The following is a 14,405-nucleotide window of genomic DNA, read 5'->3' on the forward strand; positions in this document are numbered from 1 at the left end:
AGAGCAAATGTGTCAGGAAAAGTTCTTGTTGAGCCGCAGAAGATGATGCAGTACTTTCAGGATGTAGTTTGGCTGTGCCCGTGAGAGTGTGTGCATGTGTGCATGTGCGTGTTGGCAAAGTGAAACGTGAAAGCATGAAGACAACTGACTGTAGGCTTCCCCTTTCCTCTGTTCCGCACCCACCCCACCCTCACTTCATGAAAATCTCTGACAGCTGTGGTTTGATTGCTTGTGTTGTCAAAAGTCATCTTTGTTAGCTTTATCTTCCAATGAATGGCAGAGGATTAAAAGGAGGCGTGTTCGCACGTCAGGCTGTAGGTGGGCTTTGCCTCGAGTGCTTTCCTTAAAAGAGGAAAGGGGGAAATCACACACCATTACTCTAGAGGCCAGTGAAAGGAAAAGAAAATCACACATTACTCCGGAGGCCTCCATTGTCTAAGCAACTAAGCCCTAGCCTATCAGATGCCTACAGACCCCACCCAGCCCCTTACATCTAAACATATTGCTGAGAGCCTGCCAAGAAAGATACAAATTGTCTTCCATGCTGTGATGTTGCGGAAACATATTGAGAGGAGAGGCTTTCTTGTCAGTGAGTAACTTAGCATTATTTGTGAAGACGACCAGATTAAGAGGTGTTGGATGGTAATAAAAAAATGTCCGTGGCATTGACACAGGTGCTACATATGGCCTAATGTGTTTGTTTTATCTTTTGCAGCTTTTATGAATTATTATATCCCCTGTGCACATCTCTCCACTGATACCGACAAAACAAATGATACAAATATGACTAATTTATTATGTAGTCTTTGACGTGCACTCCATTTCACACATGTTTTTCTTCTAAAATAACACACGGTAGTCTATTTCATTTGGATTGTTGTTCTCGACTTCGTTTTTGTTTTTCATATCATTTAAACAGAGAATTCCCATCCCTGTGTACGTATATTTTTAAAAGATATGGGATGCAAGCCTATATGGAATTTCTTTTTAATTTATAAAAATGACCTTTGAGTGTGAGATTCCCTAGGATCCTAAATAGTGGGGGCTAAATTCACTCATCACTCTAACAGATTACATGTACTGTCCGCAACAGTTTTAAGAAAAGGGAAGAGACTGGCACATGAAAAAGAGTTTTGCACTTTTGAGGGTTTACACCATGGAAATATGGGAGAGTAGAGGAAGCACAAAAATAAACTTAGTGGAAGACACAAACCTTTTTGTGAATTACAGAAAAAAAATTGTAAAGCCAGTGACTGTATGAATACTATGTTTTGTTTGATTAAAAAACTAAAATCACCCTGCGCTGAAATGATCCAGATGCATAAAAGAGAAGAGTTGAAAGAAGTTTGGTCATCATTTTTATAGAATGAGTCCTTTTGAGTAGCTCTAAGTAAGCCCTGAGATTTTTTTTATTTGTGGCATTTAAAACATATTGATAGCAAAAGTTCTCCTTACTGCTGCTGGTTTGCATTTGCCTTTCAGACATTTTTGAGAATACAGAATCAGCCGTTGCAGTCACAGGTTTGTGCGTGCTAAATTCACTTACTTCATATAGTACTTGTCCCGGGTGTGGTTTTGCACAGATTCCAATAGGTTCCAGCCTGACACATCCTGATTGGGTCCCTCACATTTGTCACATTCTGTCAGGGCTTTCTTCTCTCTCATGTTATCTTACAACCAGCCCATCTTGTCAATGGCGGCCTGAAATGAGGCAGCCATGGACGCTGAGGAAAACAGAGCAAAATGTTGCTTTAGGCCACTGTAATCGTCAGTAGTAATTAGGCAGAGGGGCCAGCACCAACCCCTTGACTTTTACTGAGCCATGTAGGGTCAAGTTATAATTCACCGGACCAGACCTTTTGTGTCACTTAAGTGCTTCATTTGCATTTTGCAGTTTGCATGAACCCCGCAGACATTACCATCCTCTCCTCTATTCACTGCAACACTATTAGTCTCTGTGGATTGATCAATATATCATGTATAGAACATCTTGAATGTCGACGTCTGGCTCTTTTGTGAGCACTGAGATAATGGTTTTCCCTATTCAAGCTGACTTGTAGGAACATGGAGATAAAGCAAAGCGGGGAAGAGTTACACTGCTTGCAGCGATGAGAAGGGGGCTATCTTGCTCAGATTAGAAGAGGGTGAAGTAAAAATGCACAAAAAGAGCGTTTCTACTGAAGAAGAGCGTGGCGCTGGGCGAGGATGTAAAGATCTCAACGTCGCAAACTGGAACCTTTTATTGCCCTCAGGCATTCAGGAGGGAATAAATTAGCCCTCCATTCTCCACCATGAACTTTGATAGAGCTGTGCACAGTGACTGTACAGGCCTGTATGGGATATTGGTTGCACAAGTAGAAATATTATCAAGTGGATAATGTAAGGTGTCAATGCAGGAAGAAGGACGAGACCATAGTGCCACCAAATACCAATATTTACACCAAATGTAACAACATAATTATTGAAACGGTTTCAGTGGAGAGAATCCAGCATAAAAAAATGTGCCAAACGTGTTCAGGTGACTCCTGATCGGGCAAATTAAGTCACAGCAAGGTTTTGCATACAATATTTTGTAATTGATAGAGAAGTTAAGAATGCTCCGCAACCCTTTTATGTATTTTTATGGAATCCAATTTTTATGGATTTTTATTCATTTTTATGGTTTTGGCTCAGACCCAAGAAAGTGGATGGGTGGGCGGCTAGGTAGACACGTACACACACACACGTAAACACAAACATGACCGTTTAAATTAGCTTTAATTCCACATCCTGGTTGTTCAAATACAAAACACATTATGCCTTGTCCTGCAACAGAAGCCTATCTCGCGCTCTCTCACACTTCCTGGACAATTGATTTATTGAAACGGAGGGGAACAAATCAAAGTACATGATTATTTTGCTACGCAGATAAACAGTAGCCAGAGCATTAGAATCAATTTAACAATTAACTCACTAATGCTTACATAGCGAAGATTTGGGGGTATTTTGTAATTTTCTTTGAACCCATTAGACGAAGCAAAATACTTTGTAACCGAATGGTATAACGTTTTGTATGTGTTAAGAGCTGAGGGAAAAGGAAAGGAAGTAAGAGTCAGATGGGATTTGTTATGAGGACTGAATTGTACACTGGTATATTTAAACTTAATAAGATAAACATCATTGAACATGCAGAGTACACAAAATGTAAATGGCACTAACTTACATGTCATGAGATACCACTGTATTTATTAAATTAAAAGATGGAAGGCACAAAGCACATCTGTTTCTGAAGCCATTCACTTTTAACTGCTTGTTCAAAATGAGATGGAGGGGTCTTACATGTGTACGAGTGGACTGGGATGGATGGTTTTCTAAGTTAGCCAAGTGGAGCAAGCTACAGCTGTCCTCCAAACAAACGTACCATCCTTTATTTATTTCTGTTGAAATATTGATGCATGTTATGAAAGGTTTAAAATAATGTGTCTGCCGTTTTCTGTTGCCCCAGCACACTGTTTTCCAATGCATAAATAATTCTTGCCATGGACCCTGTGCGGACACTGGGTCTGGTACATTACGTGGGGTGTATCCGCTGTATCACATTCTTTCTGCCTGAGAGAAAATACTCATCCCAAGTAATTTCCTTCACTTATACAATCGGGCTTGACGGTAAATAATTCATGTATACATTTAAGGGCTAAAACTCCAACACAATATGACTACATGTCAAGGGTAAGTCCCTGAAGATTTGAAAGCAAATCATCTTGCAAAATGGATTCTTCCTCTTGGCAAAATTGATATTTTTATGAGTTACTCCCTTCCATTTGTTCACCTATTGCAAAATCCTGCCTTCACTTTGTCAATTCAATGCCATTGCCTTTGTTCTCATCCAGCATCCTATCTCATAGCGTGATGTGCTCTGGATCTGCCTGCCCATATAATCAGGCCAATCATTGCATAGCCAGACTGACATTACCCGATTTAGATTTTTAAATGCGTGTTGTAAACTTACACAAACTTTACAACAAGGGAGGTTGCCTATCCTCAAACAATCAGCTCGCCACTTCATATTCCAAAGATGATCATTCCGTTTTGGGATATTTGCATCTACACATTGTACACTGAAAAAATGGTGTGTTGATTTTACTCAATTTTATTTCATCAAGTCTTTGCATGAATTACATCCTTCTGCATCTGGATACGTTTTTTAAGTACAGACTATATGTATATATACATCCACAATTAAGTGGAATATATATGTACTCTACTTAAAATATTGATCTGTCTCTGCAGGACATATCATGACCTCTTTGACCCCCTTGAGTCACAATACCCTTGGTCTTACTCCTGCTGCAGTAGCTTCAGAAACAAGAGGCCCTCTCAGCTCCACCACATCCTGCCTGCCAACACTCTCTGGATTGTTTGATGTGTGTGCGCGTTCATGCCTGTGTGAGTCCGTGTGGTTGGATGTTTGTGTACGTACATGTGTGCTTGTGTGTATCCAGGCCCTCCAGCATACCCTTGATCACCTTGCACTGTAATCACCAAACACAGCTGCCACCTGCTTCTCTCTCTTCATCCCTCCTTCTCTCTCCCATCTCCTCTTACATTATAACAGCTATGATCCCAACAGTGGATCCTAATGTCTCTGGCCATGATTAATCTGATAAATAATAAATACATCAATCTCCCATCGTGACAAGGACTAATTCTAACCAGCGGGAAGGCACAAGCCCCTTTAAATCGCTGCCAGTAGCTGCTAAGTGAATTATTTAATGGTTAATTTTTCATGAAATTGGAAAATTTTGATTAATACTGTCTCAGCATCAGTTTTCACTTGTTTGATGTATGTCAGAGAATTCAATCTTGACTGGATCTCCGTTGACCCTTCTGCACTCACACTGGAAACACACTCACAATCATGCACGCTTGCACAAGCACACACAGGCAGCCACATAGAGGTTAGAGGAAAGACATTTTAGCTCTTATGAACGGAGCTAGAGGCTACTGTCACCAAGATCAGATGTTGAATATCTCATAATAAATTACATCTGGATCTCAAAGGCACTCATCCTTGAACCTTGAATCACATGTGGAGGCTAGATGTGTGTGTGTGTGTGTGCGTGTGTGTGTGTGTGTGTGTGTGTGTTGACCTTATTTACTAATGGAAGCCTCTAAGGCCCCTGAGTCGCCCTAAATTTTTAATGATGTCAAATTGTCAGTTCACTCCGCTGTTTGCTGTTGAAAGGAAAAAGAACTATGGCTCAAATGTAGATGTAATAAAGTGTTAGGAGGCACAATAAAGTCCAACCTGACAATCTGTCTAACATAAGATTGTGTGGTTAAAACCAGTGTATAATCATATTCAATTTCCGCAGTAAAATAACCAAATGAGCAGTGATGGAAGTTTGACAGAAAAAAAGAGGTCCTCCTTCCCAAACTGCAAGCAGTATGCAACAGTATGACACTGGGAAAAAAATAATATTCACACTGCCAGTAGATTTGCCAAGTTACGTCACCTCTAACTATATGAGGCTATGCTCACACTGAAGCTTTCATATCAGTCATGGTTTAAATTACGTTAAAAAAAAAAAATACATCATGCTGTCTTGGAATTGAACTTAGCCCAATGTTTTTTTAGTATCCATTCTTCAGTGTTTTTAGATGAGTGTTTGGGGTTTTATCCTTTTGGAGGACACAGGACTTATGCCTGTCCCAAATATATAAAAAAAAAAGAACAAGCCGGCCTCTGTTGTGCCAGTGCAGCAAGTCAATAAATCTCAATATGTCACCATCATTGTATTTTTCACAAACTATATACATACATGCACAAACAGAATATAGATACAAAAACACCCACAAATACATTAATGTCTCCACTGGAGGGAAAGGACAGAGGGAACTTCCTGTTAGATTGACACACTGCATTGTCTGAGTGAGCTTTCGTGGTTGTAACAAGCATCAGACATTAGAGCAAACAAAAGACGTATTGGGAGAGTCATCAATCAATCCCCTGACAGTTGAGTTCAGTCTGTTTGTCTGACACTCTGCATAATACGTGATTGGATCTCAGCTAATTAGATAGTCGGTCATCAATCATTGCCAACAAGGCACTGCTGCCCGTCTCTGGCTTTGCGTGTGCCCGCCATGAGCTAAACTAGAAATACAAATTATTTCGTGTCAGCCAAAATATAATACCCACCATACAACCACTGCTTTACTACAAAAGAAACATATGAAAGCTGTGAAGAGGGAGCTCTTCCAGCCAAACCAATTACTGGAATATTCAGTTGATGAATTTACATAATAAATGACAGAATGAAATATTGATCAATTTGCTATGAGTGATGTTGGTTGCCCATTCGCCCAACAATATGCCCCACATTGACCCAAGCCCATATACTGTGTCTGTGTGTGTGTGTGTGTGTATATATATAAAAGGCAACTGGTATCATGGGATCCAATGTTTTCATCTAGCATTATTAATATGTTGATTAAATAGAGATTCACAATATATCACCCAGCACTATTATTAATCAAGAGAAGACTCTTTAATTATTTTAACGTAATCTTTGCTGTCTACTTGATTATTAACAATGTTGAAGTGTTACTTAAAACAGCGTGTGTAGAGTAAATACATATTTTATGACAGTTTGGGCTCTGGAACAAACTATTAATAATATATCATCTTAATCGGACATTGTATTTTGAAAGCTGGGCAAATCGATGTTTGACCAGCATTACGGAATTGATTGTGGGACAGAGGGATCACTGTATGTGCATTTTCAAATGGTTTGTTGTTGAAAAATGATCTAGTCTATGCTCATTAATGGTAAACGAAGCAATTCAATCTTACCTTGTTTTCTAACTTCACTCTTCATTTTGAATGTCACACTTATATCTTCTCTTTGACAAGCCAGAGGAACACTGTACACTCTTCTGCAATCCGAGAGTCTACGGATCAACAGCAGAACACAAAACAGGGAGTTGGTAAATTTGATAAGACATGAGCGAGAGCTGGAAACAGCAGATGGAAAAGGAATTCAGTAAAGGAAGGAGAACAAATGTGTGTGTGACAGAGACCGAGACTACTGCTTGAGGTGGAGGAAACAAGTACTTATTTATTTAACTTTGTACAAAGACAGCATGTAAGCAAGTACAGCAGCCAGCTGGACCTCAGTCTCTCAGCAGTGTGTCACATCCTGTCACTGCCACTGCTGCAGAGACAGCTACAAGTTTACAACAGCTGCCGACTAATGTTTGATCAGTGATAAAATATGCCGGGGTGACAACACCAGGCTGTCCATGCATTTGTGGAGGCCTTGTGCATTAAATATTCAGTGGTTGGCAAGTATAGAGGACCCGGTGGTCTCAGCACCGATGGCGCTCCCACTCCGCTCCCTTCCAGGGATGAAGACAACTTCACAAGATGTCAGAAACCATCTCGGTTTTGTGTTCAGAATGTGGGCCTTAGCGAGAGTAAATCTTCCCCTCGGTTTTGTACATGTATGAATGTTGATATTGACATTGAGATAATAGGGGTAAAATTGAACACTATGGGATAGACAAATGCAGTTTCCTCAGACAGGCTACTCTGGATAAGGCTAAATGCAGAATACATTGGGAATATGAATGCTGATGAGGAGGTTATTTGGGATGTCGTTGCTTACTTAGTAAATTACTTTTATGTTGACTCTCACTCCAAGCCTTGTTCACAATTGCCTTCACTGTAAAAAAAAAAAAAAACTCACACAATTTATATTTTGAGCCTAAAACAGTAATTTAGGTAGGGAAAAAAATTAAATACCGTAATTTCCAGACTATTAAACCGCTACTATTTGCACAAGCTTCGAACCCTGCAGCATATAGTCTAGTGCGGATTATTTATGGATCTTTCATGATTTTTATGATGTTGTAAGAGGATTTGTTTTGGTAATACAGTTAATAGAAATGAGGACGTTACATTTAAAACACATGTGGTTTATAATCTGGTGCAGTTTATGTATCAAGAAAACAGGATTTGTCTTTCCTTAATTCTAGCTGGTACGGTATAAATTACTGACGTTTATGGGAACAATTAAGTTGGGATTCAATATAAGGGACAGCCTTTTTTCTTAGTTGTGAAAAGCAGCAAAGCCAAGTTTTACAATAGTTGAATTGCTCAACTTAAAAGTTTTATTATTTCTTACCTTGAAATTTTGAATTCACTCACCCATTTTCTTCTTTTAGCGCCGAGCGAACTGGCGACCAATCCAGAGTATAGTCTGCATCAAGCCTTAGGTAAACTGTGTTTGTCACCACTTTGTGCCATGACCCTGAACATGGTCTCGGGTAGAGGAACTTGATTGATGCATCCTGACAGCATATCAAACTACCAATGGAGCCTGTGATAATATTCCCTCTCAGATCACCAAACAATATCCGGATGACATTAAAGCAATTTAGGGACTCATCTGTTGAAAAATACCAATACCATTGAGTGTCATGAATTTCAGAACTAAAACAACAAAGGATATTTTCAAAACACAGTGATTGTACATACAGGAATTCCCATCTGTCATTTATATTCATGTTGAAACAATAACATGGGCATACCAAAAAAGACTTTCCAGGTAAGTGTCAACTGTCAGGGAATTAATGCCATTTCATCAATCCCCCCTACCATTGAATTCTGGGCAATCAAACCCCTGGAGAGAGCTCAAGGCTCAGCGTATCAGGAGGAAGTCATGGTAGAAACGAAACTGAGAGAGAGGATGCAAGCGAATCAGGTTTCCCGTCCAATGTGACAATGTCCTCTGACAGTCTCTGGCAGTGGGCTGTGATTGCCAGAGTGCATTTGAGGACATTTGTGTAATTTGACATGTCAATATTGAAATTATCCTCACACAGCATAAACTGCTGCTGAGAAATTAGATTCCAGACAGGCAACCCAGATGTCCTTGAGTCAGGGTGGCTGTAAAGTTTTCCAATTTTAATACATATTTGTGAAAACGCATTGAAGATTTTTGGGGGATTGTTTGAGAAACGTTCATTTCATTAATTGTGAATATTAGGAAAATAATATACAACAACCCTCACTGTGATGCTTTAAACCCACCATGCCAGCAAAAAAATCATTCAAACTGAAATTGTGAAAAAGGTGCTATAGCTCTACAAGTATTACAGTTCTCAGTCTTTGCACATATTTTCAACACTTCAACTCTTTGCACATATACGATTTATAAACAAACAGTTGAATTTACTTTACAGGGTCTAAAGATTGGCAAATGTGCAAAAAAAATCTTTATATGATCCTTTTTGGAGGACAGTCTCAAGAAAACCCTTTCACCATCACTTTTGTTTACCTTTGTTGACTCCAACAATGCTCAACATACCACTCACCTCTGTACCACAAGCACATCCTGAGCTCTTTTGTCCCTACCATGTTCCGTTGCTACTTCTTGCCCATCTAAATAATTCAGTCCAAGTGAGACTCAGCATATTGTCAAGCTTACCAAACATGCCAAAAAAGAGCAACAGACAAGGGGCAAGAGACTTGGCTTCAATTACACATTTTGTACCAGACAATAAACGACAAATTCAGTTTGTTACAATAGCTGCCCTATAATGAGTCACCTCCTTTACTAATGCTGTTGACGTATGTACCCAATCCCCTTCATCATTACACCATGACCACCAGGTATCAAGTGTTGCTGTGCATATGTGTTGTATACATGCGTGTGTGTGTCTGTGTGTGTGCTCACATCGATGGGTTTTGAGTTACCTGGGATCAAGTGACGATAGAGCCTCGGAAAGCGGCAGCTATTGTTCGGGGTCGCTGCGATACCAACAGCTAATTGGATGAGGTGTAAGTCAAGCCAATAGGTCTCAGACTTTGATGTGTCCAGAGACGTCACTGCACGAACCTTTTGTACACACATCTACCTGCTCACCCATGCACTCACACAGACACACAAATGCCTTGTAAATAGGAAGCAATCCACTTTGTTTATGTTCACGTTCATTCTGTTTATGTTGCTTCATTAATTTTTTAACCGCTTCTACGGTTTCCTTATGTTAAGATGCTTGCTTTTCCTTTGATTCTCCTTGTTTGTTTAGACTGTCACTCAAGTATACAGGAACTGCAGAAGGTCACTGACCAAAAGTTATTCTTTTTATTGTGATAAGATGATATGCCATCTAATAATATTTAATCAAGTGACTGTTATCATTTAGAAAAGTCACACACTGCCAGGCCCTAAAAGATTTCGTTTTTCATTTACCAACGGAAATTATTGAATTGGATCTTCGTGATTTTTTTTTTTTTGGGGTGGGGGTACAATCATTTCCTGTTTGAAACAATTGATATAAAAGCTGGATAAGATGTGCCTATTCCGACAGACATCTTAATGCTATTCAAACTCTTCCAGGGCCATGCCAAATGTAGGCTAATTATGATATGAAAACAATATCGACCCTAATGTTCAATTCTCTACGCTTCAGTAGTGTGTTCAAATGGTAAAAATCACACTAAAGCTATTGTGTGTTGTAGATTAGACTGTCATGTCACACATTGTTCAAATAATCCCATTAAAATGTGTGAAATAATTTAGTTACCATAATCCTTCAAATCCTAAATAAGTATTACAGGACACAAAACACATGGAAAGTTATTCTGCACACAACAAAAGGGGGGTAACATATCTTACTGCAATAATACAATGATATAAAATTTGCAATAAAATATTCTAATGGTTAAATAATGTCTTAAAAACATTGGGTTTTAACTGAATTACTCATCCTGCTTTGTTTGAAACACCTCTTGCCCTCACAGTGCGTTTTAATCCTTACTGGATTGTGCAATCACTTGAGTGGTTGAGAGAGAGAGACATTTTGGATTCTGAGTGCTGTTTATTAGCTTGAAGCATCTGTGCTGGGATCTTGTGATTAATTGGGGTGAGGTGCCCCATAGAACAAGGTCAGCCCTCACCAAGCCTTCGACACTCTTTCCTTTTACATCAATTAGACCTAAGAGGCAGAGCTTTGCCTATAGCGTTCTCACACACATTTCGACACACGCGTCCACACACGTCTGAGGAAAAACTGGTGGTATTGAGTGACCGTGTGATCAAAATCTTTGATATACATTTGCTGCATCTCGGAAAGTAGCTATTATTTAATTGAATGCAAATGAGAAGTTTCGCTGCCATGTATACCCACATTGTGTCATTTCACTGCTACACACCATCAGCCAATTAATAGCTCGAATGTCACCACAAGGGAAAAAGAACAAAGGGAAGTGACTTCATGACAATTTTCAGGGGAAAAAGTCGGGGAAAGAATATTGCACAAGTGGAGGGTGGGGGATTGTGAAGCCATGTTTGTTTCACAATTTTAAAACAATCTAACTATTCCTTGATAATGTGTGGGTTTGCCTACATTATTATAATATTATGTGACATAAATCACCTCCTTGGAAATAAGCTAAACAATGATATTGATATTTAAGAGGCAAGGCTCAAAATTCCAGCAGCCATAGAGGGTCTTAAGGCTTAAATGCATGAGGATCGTGTACCCCAAATATGACTGCAATCAAACATATCAGTAATTTCTTTACAAGCGTTTTTGATTTACACTGCACACTCTTCAATAACTTCAGACAGAGGGCGGCCTTGAGTCAGCTAAAACTCTCCCTCACTAAATCTGGTGCAAGGCTTGTGCTCTGTACTAGGCAGACCAGGCCATTCAAAAGCCTCTTGCAAAGAGATGAGTCAAATATCTTTTGATATTCATATCACACCGCAGGAGTGTTTGATCAAAGCTAGCTAGATAGACACATAGATAGATACTTTATATCATTTTGACCTGATTTTGAAGAATTTTGCTTTTTGGCTGTTATCTCACACTTATGGACCACACCTCCAGAGATCTAGCCGTATTATTATTATGTTCAGTAATACAGTCATTATATTTTACAAATTAATTCTTGAATTCAACAGCAACAAAAAGGGAATACTGTCACAAAATTACGTAATCAATACAAAACACACTTAGATAACAACAAAGCCATGCTGAATATAAAGAGAGCAAGAAAGCGACTAATAAAAAAAAAAGAAAAGAGCAACGAAGAGGACGACAGACCACTTTTTTTTTTTTGCCCTGCATCAGATAAGGAAACAATGGGCAGACGAACACATGTTTTCGCCTGTAGATTATGACAGAGCACTGTTATTTCCTTTATGAATACACTTTCAATTTCCGGCCTGCCACTTTAGTTTTATTACACTGATAACACGATACCATCGGTCAGAGCTATTTGGAGAAAAAAAACTTCTCACAACTGAGAATGATGAGAAGCGATGTGTGAGAGAGAATAAAAGAAAGGCGATGACAGAGTTCATTCCATTTTTCCTTGACAGCATTGTGACAATCCCAATTGCCATTTATGAGTCACCACATAACATTTTATTGGTAACATCGCTCATACAACTATAAATTGCAGTTGATTTCAACAACTGTTGAAAATGTTGCTAACATTAGGACTACTGTTGCCATTAGTACTCATTTTTTTTGGTGGGAAATTGTTGCTGGAGAGGTCAGATAAGTCACTAAAAACAGTAAAATGTCAAGCTTGCGTGCACGTACATATTTTATGCTTTATTTCGGCTTCAAAGTCACTTTGAAGGTAATTATTACTGAGTCTACATATAATAATATAGTAGTTTATTATTGATCATCAAGATGGCTATCATTTTTTTTGTTTGTTCAATATAAAAAAGGTGGATGTAATATTTATTCCTGTGCACATACGAGCATGTGTGATTACTCTGCCTCTCTTTGTATCCCCTGAAGGTCAATGTCAATGACTTTCTGTTTCCACAAAGGTCCACAAACCGATTTCCTAGAGGCACTGCACATTTCCAGCCAGGTCTTGATCCTCACTTAGACCAATTGAAGTCAATTTGTTATCGCAAATATAAATTTGGTAACTTGTAATATCAGTGAGCCAGACAGGAAAGGCCACTGGCAAAGGCCGATGCTATTTTCACTTCTGACCCCACATTGAGGCAATCCTTTGTTGGTTTAGGCATTCAGCTGCCAATCACGCGATGGTTTTCCATTACATTTACTTGAAAAACTCCCCAGGTCCCAAAGGGGAAGGCACCACAAGAATCCATAGGATGGGGAAAGATATTCTAGAAAGAAGTAGAGAGGAAATACTGAGAGTAGGTGTTTTGCCAAAATGTTTTGTTGTGAAAAAGGCAATGAAGAATTTAGTAGTAGTAGTCTGAAAATATTCATCAATGTGGGATCTGAATGTTTTCACGTCAGACAAGAATTTTTTCATTCCCTGTTGCAGAATGTGTCGACTATTCCCGTAATTTAAGGACTATAAATCACACTTGAATATAAGCCGCAAATTAGAGGAAAATCATGTTTTGTTCATATATAAACTGAACCGGATGATAAGCTGCATGTGTTTTAAATTAAATGTCCTCACTTCTATTACCTGTATTACCAAAAAAAAAAAAATCCTTTTAAAATATAGAAAAATCTTGAAAAATCCATAGATAAGCCGCAAAGGACTATAAGCCACAGGATTCAAAGCTTGTGCAAAAAGTAGCGGTTTATAGTCCGGAAATTACGGTACTTAAGTCGGATACCATTTTACAAGATGGGTTCAGACAAAAAAGGTGAACACCAAACAAGTGAGGTTAGTAACTTGATTTCTTGGCATAGGACAATACACACACGCACACCTCCACACACAAACACACTCACACAGACACAGGCCACTTTCCCCTGAAGCAGTTGACATTTCCCCCAGGATAATTAAGGAATAACATTTGTGTAACAATTTAACATGACTGCTGCCTTTGAAAGCGCTTTCATATTATCAAGCTGATGGCAGATGACACCCACCATGGGAGATATGGGAATGTGTGTGTGTGCATGCAATTATCTCAGAATGTGCTTCCATTCTATTTCACTTTTCTTTTTTATGGATGTTGGTTACTTATACATGTTTTCATAGCTTCACTCACTATGTTTAAAAGTCTGTGAGGATCAAGCGGTTCAGAAAATAGGTGGATGTTTCTGTGTAGGTGCACAACCCACCAGTGGAGCATGGTTTTAGACTCCGTGACAGTCTGTTGCTGATGCTGGTGAAACTGTAAAGGAAACAGGCATATTCTTAGAGTGGCAGAGTTGATGTGAAGAGTGGCTCCACTGACCTTTTCAAACAATTGCCTGACAACTACAAAATTCTATCAAGGCAAGGGATAGTGTGTGGAAGTACTGTATAGACAGTATGTATGTGTTGTGTCCAAAATGGCAATGTGAGTTTACATTTTTATGAGTGTTGAAAACTTGGAGCCTGTGAGCAAGTGACATGAAGCATCCACTATAAACTAAGGTTACTTGATCTTCCTGTTTTAGGGTTAGTATTG

At 39.0% G+C, this 14,405-nt stretch overlaps 1 long non-coding RNA gene across 1 annotated transcript; it reads right to left on the reverse strand.

Annotated features, from left to right (window-relative positions):
• Positions 1-1,568: 1,568 nt before the first annotated feature.
• Positions 1,569-8,154, reverse strand: LOC133160494 (uncharacterized). The gene is made up of 3 exons (XR_009715913.1): positions 7,647-8,154; positions 6,833-6,930; positions 1,569-1,724 (listed from the first exon to the last, which is right to left on the reverse strand). It is a non-coding gene; the product is annotated as an uncharacterized LOC133160494 (long non-coding RNA).
• Between the last annotated feature and the right edge of the window lie 6,251 nt (positions 8,155-14,405).

This window comes from Syngnathus typhle, linkage group LG10 (assembly GCF_033458585.1).
Source record: "Syngnathus typhle isolate RoL2023-S1 ecotype Sweden linkage group LG10, RoL_Styp_1.0, whole genome shotgun sequence".
NCBI lineage: Eukaryota > Metazoa > Chordata > Actinopteri > Syngnathiformes > Syngnathidae > Syngnathus > Syngnathus typhle.